The following is an 18887-nucleotide window of genomic DNA, read 5'->3' as shown; positions in this document are numbered from 1 at the left end:
GACCAGCTTTATACCCTCCGCAGGGTGCTCGAGGGTTCATGGGAGTTTGCCCAACCAGTCCACATGTGTTTTGTGGACTTGGAGAAGGCATTCGACCGTGTCCCTCGTGGCATTCTGTGGGAGGTGCTCCGGGAGTACAGGGTCGGAGGCCCTCTGTTAAGGGCTGTACGGTCCCTGTACGACCGGAGCAGGAGCTTGGTTCGCATTGCCGGCAGTAAGTCAGACCTGTTCCCAGTGCATGTTGGACTCCGGCAGGGCAGCCCTTTGTCACCGGTTCTGTTCATTATTTTTATGGACAGAATTTCTAGGCGCAGCCACGGGCCGGAGGGGATCTGGTTCGGGAGCCACTGGATCTCATCCCTGCTTTTCGCAGATGATGTGGTCTTGTTGGCTCCTTCGAGCCAGGACCTCCAGCATGTCCTGGGGCGGTTTGCAGCCGAATATGAAGCGGCTGGGATGAGAATCAGCACCTCCAAATCCGAGGCCATGGTTCTCGACCAGAAAAAGGTGGCTTGCTCCCTCCAGGTGGGAGGAGAGTTCCTGCCTCAAGTGGAGGAGTTTAGCGTGAGATTGACAGGCGGATCGGTGCAGCGGCCGCAGTAATGCGGTTGTTGTATCGGTCTGTCGTGGTAAAGAGAGAGCTGAGCCGAAAGGCGAAGCTCTCGATTTACCAGTCAATCTACGTTCCGACCCTCACTTTTGGCCATGAACTTTGGGTCATGACCGAAAGAATAAGATCCCGGATACAAGCGGCCGAAATGAGTTTCCTCCACAGGGTGGCAGGGCGCTCCTTTAGAGATAGGGTGAAGAGCTCTGTCACCCGGGAGGAGCTCGGAGCAGAGCCGCTGCTCCTCCACATCGAGAGGAGCCAGCTGAGGTGGCTCAGGCATCTGTTTCGGATGACCCCGGGACGCCTCCCTCGGGAGGTGTTCCTGGCATGTCCCGCCGGGAGGAGACCCCGAGGAAGACCCAGGACACGCTGGTGTGACTATGTCACTCAGCTGGCCTTGGAACGCCTTGGGATCCACCCGGAAGAGCTGGAGGCAGTGTCCGGGGAGAGGGAAGTATGGGTGTCCCTGCTCAGGCAGCTGCCCCCGCGTCCCGGCCCCGGATAAGCGGACGAAAATGGATGGATGGATGGATGGAGACTGACTTTGGCAGGACTCACCTGACCCCACATAAAATTGACACCGGGGATGCTAGGCCAATTAAGATGCACCCCCAAAGGGTCCCTCTCCGCCTACAGCAAGAGGTGACAGAGAACTTGAAGCAAATGCTCGCCGGTGGGGTTATTTGTCCTTCTTGTAGTCCATGGGCAGCTCCGGTCGTGCTTGTAAAAAAGAAGGGCGGTGGTCTCCGGTTTTGCGTCGACTATAGGAAACTCAATGAGGTCACTAGAAAGGATGCATACCCTCTCCCTAGAATCGACGATGTGCTGGATAGCCTTAGCCATGCTTGCTGGTTTTCCACTCTTGATTTAGCAAGCGGGTATTGGCAGGTGGAAGTAGACCCAAAAGATCGCCATAAGACCGCTTTTACCACACGCCAGGGGCTATTTCAGTTTAATGTCTTGACTTTCGGCCTTTGTAATGCACCTAGTACCTTTCAGAAGTTGATGGATTTAATACTTGCAGATCTGCAGTGGACCACCTGCTTAGTTTATTTGGATGACATAATTGTTTTTGGCCGCACTTTTCATGAACATCTGATGCGCCTGGGTGGTGTGCTTGGAAAACTTCAGCAGGCCAACCTTAAGGTTAAACCATCTAAGTGTGATTTGTTTTCTACACAAGTCCATTACCTTGGGCATGTCATCTCTACTGCGGGGGTGATGCCATTTCCAGCTAAGGTGGAGGCAGTCAGAGAGTGGCCTGTCCCAACCAACCAGACTGAGGTCCAAAGCTTTATAGGCCTCATATTATAGACGTTTTGTAAGGGGTTTTGCAGATATTGCTTGCCCTTTGCATCAGCTGGCAGAGAAGGGGAGGCGTTTTCGATGGTGTGAGGACTGTCAAAGTGCTTTTGATCAACTCAAGGCTAGCTTAATCATTGCTCCTGTGCTAGCTTATCCAGACCCCAGCAAGCCATTTATCTTGGACACTGATGCAAGTGACGTAGGGATTGGGGCAGTGTTGTTTCAGGAAAAGGGAGGACTGGAGCGAGTTGTTGCGTATGCTAGTAGGGCTCTTACAAAGCAAGAACGCAAATATGCTACTACTAAAAAAGAGCTCTTGGGTATGGTGGCATTCACAAAACATTTTAGACACTATTTGTTAGGTAAAGAATTTGTTTTGCGCACTGACCATAATTCCCTGTGGTGGCTGCATAATTTTCAGGGTTTGGAGAGGCAGTTGGCTCGCTGGGTGGAACAGCTTGCCAATTTCCAATACAAGATCGTCCATCGTCCAGGCAAGCTACACAGCAATGCCGATGCCCTCCCTAGGCTGCCAGCTTTTCTTGAAAACAAGCAGCAGGCCGGTCAGAGAACGATGGGCAAGGCTACCTAAAAAATATTTGCAGTACAAGAAGTTTTGCCTCCTATAGTGTCCAGGGAGGAAGGGGGGATGGATGAGTTGTTTGGGTTGGGACACTTTGTCTACTGTAATAGAGGCAGTCAAAAGGCACCAGGCCAAGGCTTCAGAACAACAAAAAATGTACTATGATTTTCGGGCTAATTTCCAATATTACTCTGAGGGGGAAATGGTCTGGGTTCAGAATAAGGCTAGGAAGCGTGGGGTGTGTCCAAAACTGCAGAGGCGGTATAAAGGTCCGTTTAGAGTTGTGGATAGGGTGACGGATGTGCTCTATAGGCTAGTGTTAGTGGAGGGAGGCCAAGAGAGTGTTGTTCACTTTAATCGACTTTCAACCCTTTACGTCCCCTTTGCCAGTGCCATCAAATCCAACATCAACATCCAGAGGAAGAGAACAGAGGAATCAGTTGACTCCATCTAGCCGACGTCAGCGCTCTGGGGTCCAGTTAGGTGCTAATTGGGTCCACCATCGTTATCCACGCCATGATGCCCCAGCAGAAGTGACAAAACCAGCAGCAGAAGTGACGACACCAGCAGCAGAAGTGACGACACCAGCAGCAGAAGTGACGATACCACCAGCAGGTCGGACTGACCGGAGTCCTGCCTTGGCGGATGTTGTAGGAACACAGAGGGCCCAATCGGGAGACCCATCAGCCACTGAATCAACCCCTCCTTCAGGTGTGACTGTATCCTGTCCAGAGCAGGCACGCCAACTCCTTGGTGTGTCCTCAGTTGAGGAGGGACGTCCATTACGTCAGCGTAGACCACCCGTTTGGTCACGAGATTATCGTATGCCATCATAGTGACTCGAGGACAAGTCCCCTTTAGTCAAGAGGGGGGGGAAAGTGTGATGTGAATGTGCTGTGGGACACAATCAGTGACGTAATGAGCATTACCCACCTATCAATGGAATTGAGTACAGGTGTGTGTGTGGGTGATTGCTGGCGGGAGGAGGATTGGAAGGAGACAAAAGACTGAGCAAACGGGGCATGAGGAGAGCATCTTACCGCTGTGGCTCGGCACTCTTTTGGGAGGGAGGGTGTCGTTCGCAGTTATTTAGGACTGCTGGAGACGAAGACAGGTAGAGCAGGGGGTTAGATGTTCCTGTGTTAGGAGGGGAGGTTTGTTGCCTCCTTTAGAAAGTCAGGGCCGGGACTGTAGAAGAGTGCAGTAGCCGCCACTGCTCCTCGTACTTCCTGCTGCCGTGCGTGCCACCGACGCCCGGCCGAACTCTGTCTGTGCCGTCCAGCGAAGCCGCTCCCCGGGGAGTTGGACGGCATCACAAGCTCAGACCCCGGGGAAGGGTCTCGTCGAGCGGGCGAGTTAAGTTGATTTTAATATTGATGATTAATGTATTTCTGTATATGTGTGTCCATATAGACCTATCGTGTCATTTGTGTAGTGCGGAGGGGGAGGTTACAGGTGGGAGAGTTACTGTAAGTCATAAGCGGGACATTCATATGGTTTCACTTTAAACGGTGTGAGTGGATTGCTGTGATTTCTCAGGTTGCTGTGGTTGATAAATTGCAGTGCCTCCTGCGTCGAGGGTGTAACATGCCGTGGTTTGAAATGGTGTGTCTTAAGCTAGAATCTAGCCCTGTGTGTAGTGGTTCTTAACTTATGTGAAGCGTGTATTGACTGTCCTGTGATGACTGGTGCCTCTAATTAGTTGTAGCCCTCCTTACCTCTATGAATTAGTTTTTACATGTTTAACTTGTGATAATTTAAAAAAGACTGTCTATTTTGCTATATCGTTGTGATTATTTAAAGGCTCTGACACTAGCAGTATTTTCCTGCTGAAGGACAAAACCCACATTTATTACACTATTTTGAACATCTCAGATTGAATAATTTCTGAAGGAGATTAATATGAGAAAAAGGCCAGCAAAGTTCCCATAGCATCAGGTAAGAAAACTGATCGCAGTCGTTGTTGATTGTAATCAAACATGAATGGAATTTCAATTTCCTCCACTTCTTCGCTGACGAAGAAGGCAAACACCGCAAGCTCAGCCAAGTCACGTCACGTCTACGGGAAGAGAGAGTGTCCGACTTCATAGCAGCGTTTGTAGCCCCGCCCCTGCCGTCGCCGGCAGATCTCGCTGATGCAGTCAGGCAGCAGGAGGTCAACTTGAACGCGCCTAATGTCAGCCTCTAGTAGGCACATAAGCGCGAGAAAGAGATAGGTTCCCATAAATGCCATCTAATTCTTCAGTCTGGAATGCGTGGTTCACATGGGGTAATATATACTGTATATGTGCATGTGTATTTGTGTGTGAGGGTGGGAAGATGTTTGTGGTTGTGGAGATGTTTTCCATCTAATGAATGAACATAATCTACTATTACCCATTAATTTCATATGCCGGTCAATTTGACTGGGAACACCACATGTGTTACAAAGTTAATTAGACCACTCAAAATTCAATGAAAGTGGTGATTAGCAATTTTATATGTTCAAGTGCCTAGTGTGGAGGATATCATAAGGCCTTAAGGCAATCAGAGGAAAAATAAAATGTTTTTTTTTTTGATCAAATATTTATTTATTTCCATTCAAACACAATGCAATGATGATGTACAGTCACTGAACATACCGTTACATCACCCCCCCCACCCCCCCCCCCCCCCCCCCCCCATATACATAGCAAAAAAAAAAAAACAACATTTCAAAGGCAAAGGAAAAAAGACAAATAAAATAAAATAAAAATAGCAAAATAGAATCAGGACACAGCAGCTAAAGCAAACAACAAAAGGAAAAAACAGAAAGCAGACAAACAGACAGAGAAGGGACTCGTGGAGCAGTTAATATAGAGCTGTTGAGTGATTCAAGATGCATGAAGTGAGTGGTTCAGACACACCACGGACCACAAGCATCAGAGTGTGCCCTTCAGTGCCTCAGCCGTAGTGAGCCACACATTTACATTTGCCTCTTTGGCCCCATTTATATGGGCTGTCGACAGCTCCATGTACATAACATCCAGAAAGGCTAAAACCCATTGTCTGATGGACAAAGTGTGAGGGGGCTTCCAACGTACTGCGATCATTTTCTTAGCAGCTGTTAGACCTGCCAACATTACACATTTCTGACATATAGGGACTTGAAGTGCCGAAAGATCATATAATAATAATACTGGTATGGTCACAGGCACTGTCTCTGAGATGAGCGCGGTCAGTTCAGCAGCCACAACCTGCCAAAATCGCGCAACGGGAGGGCACTCCCACATCATATGGAGGAAAGTGCCAGTAGTTTTCAACGTACACAGGGTGCATGAGGGATCATTGATAACTTTCATAAAATGTAGCTTACGAGGGGTCAGGTAGGTCCTGTCATTCATCTTGACAATAGAAATACGAGCCTGGAGTGAGTTGGGCAGACTGGCCCATCTTTCTAAATCACCCAAAATTTTGTTCAGTGTCTCAGTATAATTGTGCTTCACAATAAGATGTAGAGAGGAAAATATGTCAATGCCCAGATATTTAAAATGTGTAACTGAGGGAATATTGGAGGGCAAAGCAGAGGTCTTGGCAGCTTCATTCAAAGGCATCAAAGCTGATTTTGACCAATTGATTTTGAAACCTGATAGTGCGCCAAACTCATCCAACAATGTTAGGAGGTGGGGGGCAGACTGCAACGGGTCTCCAAGAAAGACTAAAATGTCGTCAGCGTAAAGTGCCAGGTGATGGTGTGTGTTGTGAACAGTTATGGGTATAATAACCGACGATAACCGAATCATCTGGGCCAAAGGCTCAAGTGACAGCGAATAGCGTCGGGCTCAAGGGGCAGCCCTGGCGGGATGATCTAGATACTGGGAACAGACTGGAACAAATGTTACCTGTAAGAACCATTGCAAAGGGGTTTGAATATAACAACTGTATCATTTTTATAAAGCCTTCCCCGAAACCCATCGCCCCCAAAACCGACCACAAAAAAGACCACTCAAGGCAGTCAAACACCTTCATGGCGTCCAAGGATAAAACAGCTGCCAGGGTTTTGATGTCTGTTGCTGCATCAATTATATATAGCAATCGGCGGACATTGTCAGAGGCCAGACGGGACTTCATAAAGCCGGTCTGGTCACAATGAACTAGCGATGGTATATGAGGTTGCAGGCGGTGGGAGATTGCCTTGGCATATATTTTAACATCAGCGTTCAACAGACTTAGGGGCCTATAGTTACCACATTCTGTTGGGTTTTTATCTTTCTTCAGTAGTAAGGTTATTACAGCTATATTGACATCCCTAGAGAAAGCCCCTTTCTGTATTGAAAAGTTGATCATGCTGAGAAGTAATGGGCCAAGAAGATCCCAGAAGGCTGCATAAAATTCTGGTGGTATGCCGTCGAGCCCGGGTGATTTGCCCCTTTGCATACTGAGCACAGCCTTCTTAAGTTCTTCGAGAGTAATCGGTTTTGCTAAGTCATTTGCCTCCTCCACTGCAAGACGAGGTAACTTCAAGCAAGCCAAAAAATTGTCACATTTGACTTTATCGAGAGATGTGTTTGATTTGTACAGGTCAGAGTAAAAACTACGAAAGGTATTGTTGATCTGCGTCGGGTCCGTGGTGACAGCTCCTGACTGTAATTTGACTCAAGAGATATCTGAGAACTGCTCGTTTGACCTGATCTTCATCGCCAACAGGTGGCTAGGCCTTGATTCATGAAAATAATACCGCTGTCTGGTCCTGTGGATTAAAAACTCTGACTGACGTCTGAGGGTGATGTTAATATCTTTTTTGACCACTTCTCGCTGTGCGACTATCTGCTCCGAGAAATTGGCAGAGAGTGCAGATTCTAGTTTTGCTAGTTTGCATTCCAATTCATGCAACTTACAGATCCGGGCCTTTCGCTGGTTAGAGGCAAATAGTGTGGCATTGCTCCTGATAAAACCTTTAATTGAGTCCCAAAGTATTCTTTGGGGCGCGAGGGGAGGCGCTGATGAGTATCGCTGAGCAGAGCACGCCTTTATGATCGGAGAGGGCTATGGGAAGCAGAGATACACTATGAATATTTTGAAATAGTTTAGGGGATAAAAATATGTAGTCAATTCTTGAGGAAGATTTGTGTCGAGCAGAGAAAAAGGAGTAATGACTTATTGATGGGTTTGTCAAGCGCCACAAATCTGTGAGCCCCAGGCTGTTAGCCCAGGCCTGCAAGGCCGCAGACGCCAGTTTCTGATCCCTTGTCTCAGATTTGCCAGTCCTATCACTAGCCGCCTTCCAAACCGCGTTGAAGTCTCCCCCCACAATAAACGAATAATCACTCAGCTCCAACATACTACTTGACAAATTGTCGTAAAAAACTCTGTCAAAACAGTTTGGTGCATACACCGAAATGAAGGCTATTTTCTTGTTACTAATTTCTGTCTTAACAATTGTCAACCTGCCCTCTGCATCAGACCAGGTGTCTTGAATTTTCATACCAAAGCTACGTCTGGCTACGATAGCCACACCCTTGGTCTTTGTTCCAGATGTGGAGGAAGCTATTACATGATGATGTTTATCCGCAAGGCGTCTAATATCAGCAGCCAAAAGATGCGTCTCCTGTAATAATGCTATGTCAATTTTCCTCCTGCGTAATAAACCCAGTGTACTAATCCTTTTGTGAGGGCTATTCAAAACCGAAAAAAAAAATCAGAAAATTAAGTTCAGGTATAATTTAGGGTGTTGGCCTCTGTACTCGATGCTGACAGAGACATGCAGACAGCACCTGTGACCATCTGAAAAAATGAACCCAAACCAGACATATGAACAACTTAGGCTAGTCGAGCCCCTCTCTCTCTCTGCACAAAAAGAAAGTAACCACGTAATCCACAGTGTAAGCCACTCCACATTAAAACAAATAGAAAAAGGAAAAAACAAAACAAAACAACAACAAAAACATTTAAGCCCGGACAAATGGGCAGCAATAGGTCAGTGGTTGCATGCACCACCAAGGATGCTACTCAGCTAATCCTGTGTTATAACATTAAACTATCGATAAATCAAGTCTGCCAGGGAGTCATTGCTGTGAAACAGACCAACACTCAGGTAGATCGAGACAGATAACATTGCACAATTACTTCGTGACAGAAGTTGCACACCTCATGACAATAACAGCAACTCATAGTGACTGGGGACTATCTCAACTTGTGGTGAGCTAAACAAAATAAAAATAAAAAAAACAGGTCAACTCAAGCTGTCAATGAAAACATCACAAAATCCCCAGATGTGATTGTATCATAACAAAAGGAAAAATCTGCATTTAGGAAGATAGCTAGACCTGAGACTAACTAGACACTTTAATATAAGGTCAAAAAACACCAAAAAAAAAGGCAGTGAAGTGTAATGTGCATGCTACCTTGCTTCAGCATTCATTATAATGACCACAACTGGAGCAGGTGCTTAAAGTCTGAAACAATACCTGAATGCGGAAGAAAAGGGAAAGATGATCCACCGTACTCCGTTGTGCCGTCCGCCACGTCAAAAAGGAAAAGCGGCTGAGAGCCAGGTGTGAAGATAGTTCGTGACGACTTCAGGAATGAAGGAGAAAATGTTATCTTAATTAGTCCACGGACTAACTTATTCCAGGAAGATTATGGATGATGAGACTTGTATGAATCCATAAGCTGCGGTTTGCATCAGGACGGCGATCCGGGACTGTTTATGGGTCCTCCACCGCCTGTGAGGTACTGGCCCGGGTGTGCCGGCTGACCGCCTCCGTAGCCAGAGCCCGCGGGGACCTCTCCTGCATCCTCGTCGGTCGGGAGTTGAGGAAATCTTCTGCTTCCCTGGGGCTGTTGAAGACACAATAGGCCGCCCCATCTTTGACCTTCAGGGTCGCCGGATAAAGGAGAAAAAATTCAACTCCTCCATGTCCATCACCTGGGTAAATGCCTGTCGATGCTTGACTGTGTGGTTACTATAGTCAGCGGCGAATCTCACTCTCTTGCTGTCAACGGTGATTGGATCCTTCTTCGCAGCTCGGAGGATCGCCTGCCGCATCGTGTAGCGGAGGATGTTAAAGATGAGAGAGCGGGGCCTGTCACGGTCAGGGCAACCATTGTAGATCCGGTGGGTCCGCATCATCTCTGGCTGCTCAGACTGGAGAGACGGGAACCACTCCGGCAGTGCTCGGTTCAGATATTGCACACTGTTCGATCCCTCGACCCCCTCTTTCAAACCGATGACATGAATGTTGCAGTGTCTGCTCCTGTCCTCCATGTCCGCCAGTTTAAGTTCAAGCGTATGCAGCACCGACTCGTGGTTAGCCACTGCTCTCGAGTTTTCTTTGACAGTGTTCTTCAGAGCCAAAATATCTGCTTTCACCACTCCAATACTAGTCGAGAGCGAGGCCAGATCAGACTGAATCGCATTCAATTTATCCTCTGTGCCTCTACCCATTTCGTGAAGTTGAGCGAACCGAGGCTCGAGATATTCACGTTGTCTCTCCATTAGCGTGTCTGCAATAGCATCCAGTTCCGTAGCACGAGTTCCTTTGTTTGACTTCGCGGAGGCACCGCCTGCACTGTTCTTCTTCCCAGATTCAGTCATTTTTGCCCCAAATGATTAAAAGCGCCACGAATAACAGCATAAAAAATGACTTGAAAGGATAGACTAGTCAAAAACGGGGAGAATGGGGGAAGCGCAAACAGCCTAAGCCACCATCTTATCCAGCCGGTCACGTGACCCTCTCCGGAAAAATAAAATGTTTAGGATCTTATGAAGTTGTAAATCGGTCAGATTTGACCCGAACATCAAACGTGTCTTCGGTCAGAGGTTTTTCCTCTCATTTTTGAGCATGTCAGAGCGTCAGGAGCATCTTTTTGCCCTTGACCTCAAACTTAGTGGTCTTTCACTCGAAAGTGATTTTTCAAAGGTATTTCCATGCAGGATGTGAAGACTTTGAGTAATTATAGTGCTGCAAACATGTCTTCAGTAGTTCTGTCATTCGTTTTAGTCAGAAGCCTTTCCTCTCAATTTTCGTGCTTTCAGGGCGATATGAGCCTGTTTTGCCCTTTAAGATAAATTAAGCAATATTTCACAGAAAAATGCTTTCTCAAGTGAGATTATGTTCAAAACGTCCAGACTTTACCTAATGGGCTCTTTGCACGTAGCGCCGAGACATCATTTCCGTTAACCTGTAATAATGCCGTTATACTTCCAGTTTACTTTACGTACCCAGCGGGCATCTGATGTAAATATAACATCAAGATGACATCAAACATTGATATCAAAATTACATCCTGATTTGGGCAAAAACGTAAATCAACATGATATCAAACTTTGACATCAATTTAATAATAATAATAATAATACATTTTATTTGTTTGATGGCGCCTTTCAAGTCACCCAAGGTCACCTTACATAGGATAAAAGCATAAAATCACAGAGTAATATCACCACACAATATCACAGAATATTAAAAACAAACATTGATATAAAAAAGGAAAAGAAAAGTGTAGTGCACAGTGACCAGTCAGAGTGAGTATGCCAGTTTGAACAGGTGGGTTTTGAGTTTGGATTTGAATGTTGTGATGGAGTCTGACTGTCTTATGTGTGGGGGGAGAGAGTTCCATAGTCTGGGTGCCGAGCAGCTGAAGGCTCGGGCACCAATGGTACTGAGGCGTGGTGTGGGGATGGTTAGCAGTCCAGCAGAGGTTGAGCGGAGGGTGCGAGAGGGGCTGTATTCGTGGAGGAGGTTGCAGAGGTAGGTGGGGGCTAGATGGTGGAGAGCTTTGTATGTGAGGAGGAGGTTTTTGTAGTGGATGCGGTATTGTACAGGGAGCCAGTGAAGTTGGATGAGAATAGGGGTGATGTGGTCAGATGATTTGGTGCGGGTGATAATCCGGGCGGCTGAGTTCTGGATGATTTGCAGTCTGTTGATGAGTTTGGTGGGGAGTCCGGTGAGGATGGCATTGCAGTAATCGATGCGGGAAGTGACAAGTGAATGAACCAGGATTTCGGTGCTGGACTGGGACAGTGATGGGCGGAGTCTGGAGATATTTTGGATGTGGAAGAGGGCAGTCCGGGTGATGTTTTTGATGTGGGGTGCAAATGAGAGGGTGCTGTCCAGAATGACGCCGAGGCTCTTGACTTGTGGGGAGAAGGGTACAGGGAATCCGTCGATGATGATGGGTGGGGCTGGGGTGTGTTGTGATTTAGTGAGGGTGGATTTGGAGCCGATGAGCAGGGCCTCAGTTTTATTGCCATTGAGCTTCAGGAAGTTCCTGCTCATCCAGCTCCGGATGTCTTCGAGGCAGGTGCTGAGGGAGGTGGGAGGGATGGCGGCGTTGGGTTTGGAGGAGATGTAGACCTGTGTGTCGTCGGCATAGCAGTGAAAGAGGATCCCATGATGACGGAGGATTGTGCCCAGGGGGAGGAGGTAGATGATGAAGAGGAGTGGACCCAAGACTGACCCCTGGGGGACACCCAGTGAAACACCCGAACACCCAGACTTGTGGTCCCTTATTTGCACAAAGTGTTGGCGGTCAGTGAGGTAGGATGTAAACCAATGGAGTGCAGCACCAGTGATCGCAATGCCAGCCAGGCGGTCCAGGAGTAGTGTGTGGGAGATAGTGTCGAATGCTGCGCTGAGGTCGAGGAGGATGAGAATTGTAAGAAGTCCGGAGTCAGCTGCACAGAGGAGGTCGTTGGTGATTTTGACAAGGGCTGTTTCAGTGCTGTGTTTTGGACGGAAGCCGGATTAGATTGATGTCAAATAATGATGAAATTGATGTTATTTTGACATTGTTTCAATGTTAAGGTTCTTTAAAGTTTCAGCCAAATAATGATATTGATGTTATTTTGACATCGTTTCAATGTTAAAGTTCTTTAAACTTTCAGCCAAATAATGATATTGATGTTATTTTGACATTGTTTCAATGTTAAAGTTCTTTAAACTTTCAGCCAAATCATGATATTGATGTTATTTTGACATCGTTTAAATGTCAAGCTTTTGTGGAAAAAAAAGAAAATTAAAATGCACAGATGGAAAGATCCCACACACACCATCTTGTATTGCAAACAGAATTGGCTCAATCTAGACTTGGTCTCACAGGATCTTCATCAGGATTAAAAACTGAACTACAATAGTTTCCCACATGGGATTCTCTCTCAATGATCAAGCGTACATGTATGAACAAAACATTTTATTGTATACTTTTGCAAATAACTTAAACAAATAACAATATCAAAACAATACTAACAAATCAGTGCGCCTATGCATCAGGTTCAGTGGTCTTGCGGCCACCACCACCTTTTCGATCAGGCGCTGACCGCAGATGGGTCCCCATCCGTAACTCAATAGCAGCCTCACTGGCTCCAGGCTGCGACTTCTGAATGGCATCTGAAAAAAGGACATTTTACAAGTGTTGAGTAAAGTCAGTTTTTTGTTTGAGGATCAAACATTTATCAAAATAACTTATTTCAGCAACATATGGCAAGTACCGTATTGACCCGAATATAAGACAAGGTTTTTTTTTCGATGAAAATTATGTAAAAAAGTGGGGTCGTCTTATAATCGGGGTCTAACCGTTGACACATGCTGATAGTTGTCTGGATCGCTACACGACCGCAACGGCAGAGGGCGCCAGCTTATTGTAGAGACGTCACTGACACTGTGGCTGGGGTTATCTGTCAATCACAGCGGAGAAGAAGTGACAGGAGATGAAAAATGGAGAGACGCTGTGATTTTACGGAGCAAAGTGGATCAAAAGTGGGGCAAGTTTACAGACATCTGAGGTGGAGCTATGATGCTAATTTTAAGATAATGGTGATCAATGCAGCGGAGGTGCCAAACAATTGTCAGCCAGCCAAGAAATATGGAGTTACGGAGTGTAACGTCCGAAGATGGCGGGTCCAAAAAGATCGTCTGAAAACGCTAACAGTAAGAGACAAGCTTATCGTGGTCCTCTAAGCGGCCACTTCCAAGAGATTGACAGGAGGGTATGTGAGTTTGTTATTGAGAAACAAATTTTGGTTATCAGAGTCTTTTTCTGAAGTCTTGAAAAGAGGGGTCGTCTTATAATCAGGGTCGTCCTATATTCGGGTCAATACGGTATGTCAAAATCCTAGGTCATGCAAAAAAAGAAATTCTACTTACCAATCATGACCTTCCAAAGGATCATTCTTCTAAAGGCACCCTTGCCCCCACCACCGTCCAGTCCTGCCATGATCTTATTTGTAAGGACTCTGTCAAACACATACACAATGCTATTAAATCGAGGTTATTACTTTATTGTGATCCCCATTAACCTCAGTTCCACTGCTGCCATTATTCCTGGAGTCTGATTATATAAAAGTTTTGCAAAAACATAGAAAAGAAAAAACAAAACAAAAAAACATAAGTGTCAGGCCAGGTTACGTGGAAGTATACCAACTTTTTACTTATTCATACAATATGTTTCTGTTGCTGTGAGTGGAGTGTCAAAAACAAGGAAGCAAAACTCTTCACTATGATACTTGTAACTTTCACAAATGAACCAACACCATACCAGAAAGACATTTCCACACATTTAACCACAATAAACTACATCCAATGATGAAATATAAACTCCACAGACAAACAGAAACAAGGTAAACATTGGGAATGCCTAAATCATTTAAAATCAAGGGCTGTGATTGTTCTTTTGGGACTTGGGGGGTGGCACACTATTGGCTGTTGACCAGTCTTCCAGGATTAACATATAAAGAACAGGACTAACATTTTCACGAACGCCGGCTCCACCATCTTCATCATTTGAGTTGTCTGAGGAAATTATTTTCCGTACATTATATTTAAATATGCACACACGTGCGTTATTTTGAAAGGGACAACTTTGGATAGATATATGATGATAGATAGCTGATGATAGATAAATAGATAGATGACAGATGATAGATAGCTGATAGATAATAGATCGATGATGATAGATAGCTGATAGGTGATAGATAGTTGACAGATGATAGGTAGCTGATAGATGACAGATAGATAGATGATCATACCAGTAGGCTCACCAGGAATAATGTAGGCGGGGTCTCATAAAGTTGTGGAACTCGACCGTGATGGGCTGGTGGCCAGACCAGGAGCTGCAGGAGATATAAAAATCAAAACTGAACAGTTTCAAAATTGTCTTGAAAATAGCAGATCTACAAGCTCATAATGTCTTGTGCAGCAAACACTGTTTCCACCTTTGACCCATTACCATTTTATGCATGTGTGCAAAAAGTGTTGCTATTTTGAGCCATTTGCAATGAAATTTCATTCATATGTGCACCTGTGCGGTGTGCATTTTGAATGACAATAAAGATCTATCTATTTATAGTCTTACAACGAAGAATTAATATTTGAAAGAAAAATAATAGCATACCGAGTCCGATCAAGCCGCATATTTGATATATTTTTTGGTCAACGGCGCAGCACGAGAAAAGTGCCGAAAAAAGAGCGGGAGGATGAATAACTAGACAATTCCCCACCGGGAAATCGCAAGAGTGGGCTGTGTGCTTTGCCCCGTGACGAAAAACAATGGAAAGCTACAACAAAAAAAAGCCTAGGCCCCCCCCCCAAAAAAAACTCTGGTTCTAGTGATTCACATGAATGACCCAATTGACCAAGAAATCTTATGACGCGAAAAATTAATATTCTGATAAACTGAATAATAGCATACTATGACAATAAATATACCACACAAGTAAAAATGACATTAACTGCATCAAATGTACAGGATTTTAACATTTGAATGCACATTTATTAGGCTACCAAAAGCAAAAATAGTCATGTATGAAAATTTTTCCTTTTCTATTTAAGCAGGTTGTAAACCCCACAGGTAATCAGATTTTATCACAGACAAACAAACACAAGGAGAAACGTGTTGGCGGACAGAAGGGAGTATTAAATACTAGCCACAAACTGAATAAGTAGATAGATAAGAAATAAAGCTTTCAGCTTGTGTTAATGTACTAATGAAAAAACAAAAAAAAAAGAATTCTTTTTTTCTAAGTCCCAAAATTGAGAGTGTAATGTCTCCTATTAAAAATAGGACCTGTGTAAAGGATCTATGCATGACAGTACAGTTCGCACCGGGAGACAAAATGGCTACCGTTCGCGCCGCGACAGAACAAAAGGCCAAAAAAAAACCAGTCACTGCTGTTAGCTTGGAGCGTAGCCTAATGTTTTTGACAACAGTTACCAGAGCCGAGTAGCACCGGTAGCTCGCGCCGGGAGAGAAAATGGCTACCGTTCGCGCCGCGACAGAACAAAGGCCAAAAAGCAAAGTCACCACTGTTAGCTTAGAGCGCGGCCTAATGTTTTAGATAACAGTTACCAGCCGAGTAGCGCTGCTAGCTCGCACCGGGAGAGAAAATGGCTACCGTTCGCGCCGCGACACAACAAAGGCCAAAAAGCAAAGTCACCGCTGTTAGCTTAGAGTGCGGCCTAATGTTTTATATAGCAGAGCCGAGTAGCGCCGTTAGCTCACACCGGGAGCTAACGGCTGTTATGGCTACTCGGAGCTGAGCTAACAGCTCCACTAACGTTACTCGGTAATCCACAGCCAAGTACCTCCGGATTAATATTGCTTAAACAGACCGACCATAAACAATTACATTTATTTTTCCGAGTAATTGTGATCATGAGAGTACGGAGCCCTGGAGGTGACATGGATGGGATTTTTTTTTATCTCGTGAGTGCGACTTACTATCTCGCACGCGCCAGTTACTATCTCGCGCGCGCCAGTTACTATCACGCACGTGCGACTTGCAGTATCTTGTGCGCGCGAGATGGTAACTGGCGCGTGCGAGATAATAACTCGCACTCGCGAGATAGTAAATAAGATGCAGTGGCACTCTGGCTCAAATGATTGAATGAAGTGAACGTTGTGGTGTTAACTCAACAATGATGGGACGCTGGAATCATGAACAAGTGCCGTTTACTTCAACAACTTATACTGTAACATTGTTCTCAGTAGCAGCGTCGTATCGTACATAGTCCCCATGTTGTTGCACTCTGACCTCTCTCCGTGCAGCGTGTTAACTATGACCTGTCTTATACAACAGCGCCCCCTTGTGATATAAAGAGCAATAGTATCTGTTTTATATAATAACAGAAGAAAGCAAGCGTGTTTAGTGTACTGTGAAAGCCGGGAGAATGTGTTCTGTGTGAGAAGGTCGTGGAAAATTGAAAGTAAATGTAGGTTTTCTGTCACAACTTTCACATGAATATGATACTATATGCACCTGCATCCATTGTTAATCGTTAGTCCTGATTGCCAGTTGTGACTGCTGCAACGTTAGTTCATAAATTAATTATAACCAAACTACTATTACCTTTACAACTCCTACATCATGGCTAGCATAATAGCCGTCGAAATAGCTATGAAAACACCTGGACATTACATGTACCTCTTACCGTTACACAATAACAATAAGACACTTTATTAACTTTAATTAATTAATTAATCAATTAAAATTCTGAGATGGTCTCGATCCATGATAATAAGCCTGCATTTAACCGACTGCACTGTTTAATTACGTCAAAATGCGCTTGAATTAATATCTCGCACGTGCGAGATACTAAGTCGCGCGCACGAGATACAGTAACTCGCGCGTGCGAGATAGTAACTGGCGCGCGCGAGATAGTAACTCGCGCGTGCGAGATAGTAACTGGCGCGCGCGAGATGGTAAGTCGCGCTCGCGAGATAAAAAAAAAACGTCCATGTCACCTCCAGGGCTCCGTATGAGAGAGATAGTAATACCTAGCTGCAATAAAATCAACTTTTATTAACTAGTTCAGTATGCTAATGTCAGATATGACACGTACTTACCTACGATGAGGTCAAAGGGTATCGAGCAGCAGCGCCGGGCCGGACCAGTGGTTTATATCAAGGCCAAAAATAGATGCAATCACAACTGTCCAATCAGAGTCCTCCTGTGTGCCTGTCATCTGTATCCGAGGTGATTTGTCAAATGAGATGGCTGTTATCTGTGCACTGTGCACTTGACACAGACACATATGTGCTGTTCGCACATTCGACTCCGGACGATCCCTGCATTTCATGATTTATATATATTTTTTATGAATGTATTAAAATATAATACATTTAAAAAAAAATTAGAACACTTAATTAACAATATCAATTGATTAATATTGAACTATAATATTATATATTATTAGATAAATAACATAAAACAATAAATGTTTTGTTTATTTTTTCTTATATCAATATATTATTTGTATTTAATATTTATAATTATTTATTTAATTAATGGATTATAATATAATACATTAATCAAAATGTTATTATGAATTAATATTATTAATAAGATTAATACCCTTAAAGTGCAGTTTTTTCGTGCAAAGAAAAAAATAAATCCACAAACAACATATCTGGACTCCAATGACTCGGACCAGAAAATTGACACCCATTCATTTTTTTTCCCGTCCCATGGGGCAAATGTGAGTGACTTCAGCTGATGTCAGTTTAGATGTATTTTGTTAATTGAATATTTAGATTGAAAGTTTAATAGTTGCAGATTGACAGTCTTTTGTCTGTCATCCCTAAATCATAAAAAAAACCCACACCCAAATTCACAGCATTTTTATTGGGACATCAATTTGACATCTATTCAATGCCATGTTTCTAGATATCAAATCAACGCCAATTTGATGTCAGGTATTGAGCAGCAACGTTGGTTTGATGTCAAATATTTTGACTTACAATATATAACGCAGTAACCCGATGTGGGATCGATCCCTTTGTTGAACCTCTTTACAACCATAAGTATGTCAAAGCTCCTGTAGGCTATTTATGATGGTAGTCAAAATCTTGACCAATTTTCAACGTCAAATTGACCTCAAGGTGCCCGCTGGGTAGCCTACCTGATCAGCTGACAGCTTGACAGACTTTAGTAAAGATGAGTCTTAGTAAGGACAAAGTTGTATTCCAAAGGCAACAAAAACAATATCGCGAACATTGTTGTGTACCGGAGTGTACAGCTTCTGCTAAATTTAAAGGTACTCTCAGTTTCCATGGTTTCCCAAGTATGAAGAGCTGCAGAATAGTGATGGAGAGCGCTACCGATATTTGGTACTACACAAGGTATAGTTTGTTTCTTTAAGTTTATGAAAGGCTCTGACCCATGTTATAAAATGAAATAGTAACAGTAAAATACCGTAAAATCAAAAATAGTATATCACTGTAGTAAATACATTCCATCCATCCATTTTCTTCCGCTTATCCGGGGCCGGGTCGCGGGGGCAGCTGCCTGAGCAGGGACACCCAGACTTCCCTCTCCCCGGATACTGCCTCCAGCTCTTCCGGGAGGACCCCAAGGCGTTCCCAGGCCAGCTGGGTGACATAGTCACACCAGCGTGTCCTGGGTCTTCCTCGGGGTCTCCTCCCGGAGGGACA

The 18887-nt window shown here is 44.7% G+C and overlaps 1 long non-coding RNA gene across 1 annotated transcript; it reads right to left on the bottom strand.

The window, feature by feature from the left end:
- Positions 1-12633: 12633 nt before the first annotated feature.
- LOC115587702 (uncharacterized) lies at positions 12634-17527 on the bottom strand. Its single transcript, XR_003985141.1, has 4 exons — positions 17301-17527; positions 14497-14568; positions 13604-13692; positions 12634-12847 (listed from the first exon to the last, which is right to left on the bottom strand). It is a non-coding gene; the product is annotated as an uncharacterized LOC115587702 (long non-coding RNA).
- Positions 17528-18887: the final 1360 nt, after the last annotated feature.

This window comes from Sparus aurata, chromosome 9, assembly GCF_900880675.1.
Source record: "Sparus aurata chromosome 9, fSpaAur1.1, whole genome shotgun sequence".
Classification (NCBI taxonomy): domain Eukaryota; kingdom Metazoa; phylum Chordata; class Actinopteri; order Spariformes; family Sparidae; genus Sparus; species Sparus aurata.
The sequence above is the reverse complement of the archived record's forward strand: the minus strand, read 5'-3'. Positions and strand labels throughout refer to the sequence as shown.